This window comes from Drosophila arizonae, chromosome X, assembly GCF_054131065.1.
Source record: "Drosophila arizonae isolate 15081-1271.41 chromosome X, UAZ_ARI_1.0, whole genome shotgun sequence".
NCBI classification, from domain to species: Eukaryota; Metazoa; Arthropoda; class Insecta; order Diptera; family Drosophilidae; genus Drosophila; species Drosophila arizonae.
This window is the reverse complement of record NC_142927.1, coordinates 29,850,420-29,857,731: the sequence shown is the minus strand read 5'-3', so window position 1 is coordinate 29,857,731 and position 7,312 is coordinate 29,850,420. Positions and strand designations below refer to the sequence as shown.

The following is a 7,312-nucleotide window of genomic DNA, read 5'->3' as shown; positions in this document are numbered from 1 at the left end:
TGAAGAATTGGGTTCTACTGACAAAGACGACATCTAGAACGAGTACGACAATAAGTTCCCACAAGTAAGCCACCCCACAAATACAATTGATGCTGGTATTCGAGAAATGGATAAATATTTAGCTGAAAAGTATATATCTCGGAAGGCTGATCCATTGGAATGGTGGAATCAGCGAAAAATGCAATATCCGCATTTATATACATATATGTTAAGTCGCCTATGCATAGTTGCAACATCTGTGCCATGCGAGCGCATATTTTCCAGTGCTGGTGAAACAGTAACCAAAAGACGGTCCCTGTCGAAGCCGACCAATGTGGAAAATCTTATGATTTTACATAATAACATGTAAATTTTCTGTATGTTCCTAAATAATAGTATTTTTATTTAACGAGAAGACTAATATACCCAATGAAGGGAATTTCTTTAACTTTAACTTTTTGTTTTTTATTTTCTAATTTTGTTTTAAGTACAAGTTTTATAGAACATAAATACTCCCAATGAAGGGAATCAAATCTATGAATAAAGTTTTTGGTTTGTTTTGTTAAATTAGTTTTAAGTACAAGACTTATAAAAATCATTAAAAAAAAAATTTAAAGTGGAACATAACGTATTTCATTGTCTGTTGTGTGAAGAATTCAGTAGCTTTGAGCTGTTCATGAACAGTGAGCAACTGAGCAATGTGGGTGAGCAATGTGAATGAGCAACTGAGCAAAGTGAGCGAGTCGACTTACTTTGAAAAAAAGAACAAGTGAACATGTTCACCAAATTGAGCAACGTTTCCCAGCACTACCTGGTAAACGCACCGAAAACAATTTGATTTATTATTATTAGTGTATTTTAATTATATCAAAGGAAAACCCATCAAGGAGTTAGCTGAAATGTTTAATATTAAGCTTAGAACAGTTTATAATATTATTAATCGGGTAGAAAAAGAAAATAGACTGGAGCTAAACAGCTCTAAAGGCAGACCAGCAAAGCCTCTCGACGAAATTGTTCTCAAATTCTTAAAACAGTGGAAAAGAAACCACACACAAGTCTTCGGGAGTTGGTGACGGACATTAAGCTAAACCTTCAAAAGACAGTGTGTCGCGAGACTGTGACAAAAGTTCTCAATTTACACAATGCACTATGGGCAAAAATACCGATAGTGAGGCATTAACTGCAACTTTAAAGATAGAGCCTTGAAATTTTGCACATACGTTGCTAATATTAATACAAAATTTCGTTTTTTTTTTTTTTAAGTTTGAGCCACGCCCTCCCCTTGTCCCCATACATGTGATTAATTTACCGATGAATATCGAAACGATTGCAAGCAATTTCATAAATATTATATATTTTAAGTTAATAAACACTATAAATAAATTCAAAAATAAGTAAATAAATAATTTACTACATATATATTCGCGATTCGCAAATCTGAAAGCAAAACATAGGATATGATATTATTCGTAGGATTCATTTTCTACTTGTCACATAATACCTGTTAATTAGTTTCTAATAGTCTTCATTTTCTTCTTCCAATTCGATGCCGTCCAGTTCAGAAGAGATTACATTCTGTTCTTCTTCCTCTTCTTCATTCTCAGATTGATCATCTTTGTTATCTAATGATTGTGAAGCATAAACATCGGGTTCTTCGAGAAGGGCGATAACTTCTCGTGGGAGCATATTTTTCTTGTTGCTACTTTTTCTTTCCTTTAAGTTAAGCGATGAGAGTAGCGGATCTGAAGAATCTAATGCTCTATTGAATACGTCAGTTATAGTATCCAATCGGCTGCATTTTCTGGCATGCGATAATCTGTCTTTTTTATATAATTTATTGCGTGCTTCGGATGCATTTTCTCCTAAAACTCCAACTGGAAGAATACAACTATCCATTATTTGGTGACCGTGCACTAAAACTTTGTGAACTGTTGGAGACATTTGATACCAGGAGTATGTAGATATATACATTTTAAATGTTTCATTACAAAAAGCTTTGAATTTGACAGAGTCCACTTTATGCTCACAAGAGATTGTAATCAAAATAATATAAAAGTTCTTAAGTATTTCAGCATTGAAATTTAAAATGGAAGAAAAATGTTCGAATTCGGCAAATGCTCTCCTTGCAGTATTGCCGTCATTACTGTTGCCACTTCCATTTTGCTTGGGTTTGTCAACATTTAAACCCATTTCATTCCACATTCGTTTTTGTATATAATTTTTACGTAATGACACCTTTTCTTTGTCAGATCCCTTGACGCGCCATATTTTTACATCAATTCTATAAGATATTCTCAGAACAAACTCCAGAAAACGAATCCACGCGTGTAAAGGGCTTACTCCATATTTAAGATTTTTAGAACTAACATTGAATATACTTGAGTTAAAGTCAGTAGTATTAAGCAATTGTGTTGGCTTAGCACCGCATAGCGGGCATGATTGACATGAATTGGTTTTAGCCAAAACATTCAAGACTTTTCCGTCTATTAGCGTCATGTAGGGCTTATATTCAACAATTACGTTATTTTGCTTGTTAGTATAAATATAGTTTTTAAGATTTTTAATTTGAATATCCAAATTATATTTTTCTTTTAAAATTAGATCTGTGGTTTCTTTAATAAATTGAATTTTCAGCGGTCGGCAGAATCTAACTGATTGCGGAGTATTATTCATCCAAATTATTTGATTTCTAGTATCTATTAATTTCAAAGGAATTATAGTCGTCACAAACAATGATTGGTCTATGCCATCAATATTATCTTGTTCAAATCTCTGTTTATATATACTCTGTCCTGTTGAGCCATCAAAGCCGTAGCTCAAAATTAATGAGCAATGAGTTGGGCCAAAAATTTCTAGTACTTCTTGCTGCATGGAAAGAATCCGATCAACTGTATGATCTAACAAATTTTGTAATGAAACTTCCACTTTGGTTTCAGAATAGGAGATTTCTTTTGGTCTACATTTCAATTTAAGTTCGCTAAGCTCTGAATAGGGAGGATAAATGTCACATCCATGCATTTTATTTAATGTTTTTATGTTGATATATTGTTGTTTGGACAACCCATTTTCCATTAAAAATGCTAATGCCGCCTCAGCAGTTATAGGTACTACTGCAATGGATGATTGCTTATTTTCTGCTTCCCATACATTCTCATTGCTCATAGCTTTTTGTAACAGATAAGTTTTTTCGGTTTCTTTTGATTTTTTTGATGAAATCAAAGCAGCATGTACCAAAAGGGGTGTTGCGTTTTTGCTCTCTTCGGCAAGCTCAGAAGCTAATTTCCTCCTTAATCGGGATCCCGCTTCATTATAGTTTAAGCTCTTCCGACCTCCCATATTATTATTGTTGTCATGACGGTGTATTTTAAACTTAGCACTAGAAGCTAGCCAAAGAGAATGTTTTTGTTTAAATCGATTCATATTTCGATTACATTTTTTCAAATTATATTTCATATACGACGTCAAATTATGGACTTTCTCTTTAATAATGTCAAGTTGCACTTCAGATATATATTCGCTGTTTAAATTTTCCAAAATGTAGTTTCTGACAGCGCTTTCTTGCCTATTGTTGCTGCTCCAAACTTCTAGCAACATTGAATTGCTAATCTCGTATGTATCTGCAACATACGATATTTCGCCAAATGGAGCAAAAAGGAGCAAAAACCCTTTATAGCATTTGATTAAGGAATGTTTACTGAATACCTTGCTACTTAAACATTGAACAACAAACTCTAACATTATAAGTTATCTTCCACGAAACACACAAATATTTTTAAGGTTACGGCTGAAAATACAACTAGCAACACATTGGACGATTACACAATAAATCACAAGTAGCACAAAATCTTTTAATACATTCTGTTAAGCATACCTTTAAGAAGATTTTCCATAGTTAAATTGGTTTGTAAATTTTAATTGCAATAGTTTTTTTACGTCGACAGCTGAGAATAATTTGGCGCACTTTTTGCCATTCACCATGCAACCCTGAATCAGCTGACTTTGACGAAGCTTAAAACATTAGGGGAAGTCCCCAAAATTTTATAAAAATTGTTTTTATGTCTATTGGAATATCCTTAATGAGATAAAAAAAAAAATTGCGGATTCGAGATAAAAAAAAAAATTAGGTTTATCCCGCACTATCGGTATTTTTGCCCATAGTGCAATGCTCCATTTACACAATACCGTTGCTGTCTGCTGTAAATATTGAGAAACGTCTAACCTTCGAAAGACTTCATATTGACTGTCCTCCTAACTATTGGAATAATGTTATCTTTTGCGATATTATTGTTTTATAATAATGGCCCTGGCAAAGTTTGGCGGAAACTCAAAACAGCCCTCCACGCCAAAAACATAGTGCCCACTGTTAAGAGTGGCAAGCTATCAGTGATGGTGTGGGGTTGTATTTCTTCGAAAGGTGTGGGAGAGCTGCGAATATTCAACGATATCATGACGAAGGAATTTTATTTGGATATTTTGAAGAACGAATTGACAAAAAGCGCGCACAACTTTGGCTTCATCAATCCTGAAAACCCCAGCAAACTAAAGTATAAGCTGTATCATGATAATGATCCGAAACACAAGTCACTGCTGTGTCGCACTTGGCTTCTATATAACTGCAGCAAAGTTATTGACACCGCACCCCAAAGCCCGGATATCAATCCGATTGAGAATTTGTGGGCTTTACTAAAGAAAAAAGTCGCCAAACGGAGCCCTAAGACGAAAAACGAGCTAATTCGTTGCATACACGAGGAGTGGTGCAAAATACCGGAATACTACGACATAAATGAATTAATATTGTCAATGTCGCGACGCCTCAGAGGTGTCGGTTTGCAGACCACTCCAAATACACATTTCGGAAAGTTGTGCACAGGTTTCAACGCAAGATATCCTAGACCATACAGCCGAAAGAATTATGGAATTGCAAAAAGAGGTTTTAGCTGAAATTGATGATATTTCACATTGCACATTAATAACAAGCTACGGCTTTGATGGATCAACGGGTCAAAGCATTTATAAGCAACAGTTTCATTCGGGTGAACCTGTTTCCCTTGATCTTTCACTTTTTGTCACCACAATAATACCATTGGAATTAAAAGATGAAAATCAACGTATCATCTGGAAAAACAGAGCTCCACAGTCTGTTACGTTCTGCCGGCCTCTAAAAATTGAGTATGCAAAGGAAAGCCAGACTAAAATATTACTCGAAAAAAAAGTTTAGATGTTCAAATCGCCACCTTAAAGGATTATTTATATAAAAAGGGGGACAAAGAAGTTGTCATTAAATATGCTACGAAAATGACACTTATTGATGGCAAGGTGCTTAACACCTTAACTGGAACGACATCCACTCAGTGCTGCCCAATATGTTTTGTAAAACCAACAGAGCTTCTGGAAACCACAGATTGTTATTCAGGAAACTTTGCACCAAGACCTGAAAGTCTTCAATACGGCGCGATTCCATTGCATGCCTGGATTCGTTTTTTTGAATTCGTTCTAAATGTGTCATATAGGCTCGAAATTCGAAAGTGGCATATTAAGCAGGCTGACAAAATGGAAGTAATGTCTCGAAAAAAGAATATTCAAGACATGATGTGGAAACAAATAGGTCTCCATATAAACATGCTCAAGCAAAACGGTAGTGGCAATAGTAATGACGGAAACACAGCCAGAAGTGTTGACACTTGCACAGTTAATTGCTTAATTTGCTCTAATAAGCTTTTAACCAAATCATTAATATTTTTCTCTTTCTCTTTGTTTATTTATTTATTTATTTATTTCTTAAAGCTATTGACAAAAACGAGAGTCAATTTTAATTTAAAAAAGCCTATACAAAGTACACGTCATAATTTCAAATAGTAACACCAACCCGATGGGGGTATTTTATTTGCCAGTCCGGCCGGCTATGCCCACGTCTCACAGCCAAATATGGTCAGTGATACTATTGAAGCTATGAAAAGAAAGTGTTAGTAAGAAACTTAAAAAAATAAAATATTAAAATGTTGGTTATTAACAATATCTAGCATAATTAAAATAATTCTTAAAATAATAATAAAAATAAAAAAATAATAATAATAATATAAAAAAAATAAATAAATAAAAGTTAAAAAAAAAAAACAATAATAAAAAAAAAGAAAAAAAAAGAAAATAAGAAGAGATAAAGTATAGAAAAAGAAAAAGGACGGTAATAAAAGAAGTTGCAAGAAAAGTTAATAAAAAGAATAAGAAATAATAAAAAGAAAAGAGAAAGGGAAGAGCCAAAAATAGAGTATAAGAATAGAATTGAGAAAGCACTAACACAACATTAGCAGCAAAAACGTATGCCAATGCTTATGCCTGGGCATTGTGAGTGATTTCCCTAAGATAAGCTGATAGTACACTTTTTATTTTAGGAGGAGAGAGCTCTAAGGAAAAAACGTGATAATATTTATTAAAATTAACACAAAGAACATGAAACGCACTGTGCAAAGAATAATCCCTAGTGCACACAGGTAAATTAAGCGGACGATAGTGTCTAGTTGCTCGGGACGGAACCAAAAAATTTAGACGACCCAACAAAGAGGACGAATCAATATCACCACTAATCAATTTATGCAGAAAAACAATTCCTAAAATTGTTCTGCGATTGGTTAGCGATGGAAGATCAATTAGCTGGAGCCTACTATGATAAGACGGTAATCGTAAATTACTGTCCCATCTAAGGTCTCTTAAGGCAAAGAGAAGAAACTGTTTTTGGACCGATTCGATACGATCCTGATACAGTTTATGATGCGGAGACCATACGACAGAGCAATACTCTAGAATAGGACGCACAAGCGAAGTAAATAAGCGCTTGGTAATAAAAGGATCTTTAAATTCCTTAGACCAACGTTTAATAAAGCCAAGCGCACTTTTGGCTTCATTAATGATGGTAGAAATATGAAGATTAAAGTTAAGTTTACAGTCAAAGAACACACCAAGATCTTTGACTGTAAAGATGCGTCGTAAGGAAATATTGCTAATTTTATAATCAACAATTAGAGGAACGGTACGACTGAAGGTCATTGTCAAGCTTGTTTAATACAATTTATGTGGTGAGCATAAACTTGTACATCAGAAGAGGGAGGGATATAAGAACATGTGATGTATAATGAGCACGATGGGAAAGTTAATTTAACCGCTATAATCTCCACATCATGAAGGGACGAAAAGGTAAACAATTCAGAGTGGATAATGGACTTAACCGCAATTAACACCCCACCACCTCTGCGCGACGAACGGTCGAGTCTATAAATAGTGAAATCACTTGAAAGAATTTCACTATTATGAATATTACTACTTAGCCATGTTTCAGTGA

General features: G+C 34.3%; 1 long non-coding RNA gene across 1 annotated transcript; it reads right to left on the bottom strand.

The window, feature by feature from the left end:
* Positions 1-1,316: 1,316 nt before the first annotated feature.
* On the bottom strand, positions 1,317-4,106 carry LOC149268118 (uncharacterized). The gene is made up of 3 exons (XR_016270843.1): positions 3,851-4,106; positions 1,481-3,775; positions 1,317-1,416 (listed from the first exon to the last, which is right to left on the bottom strand). It is a non-coding gene; the product is annotated as an uncharacterized LOC149268118 (long non-coding RNA).
* Between the last annotated feature and the right edge of the window lie 3,206 nt (positions 4,107-7,312).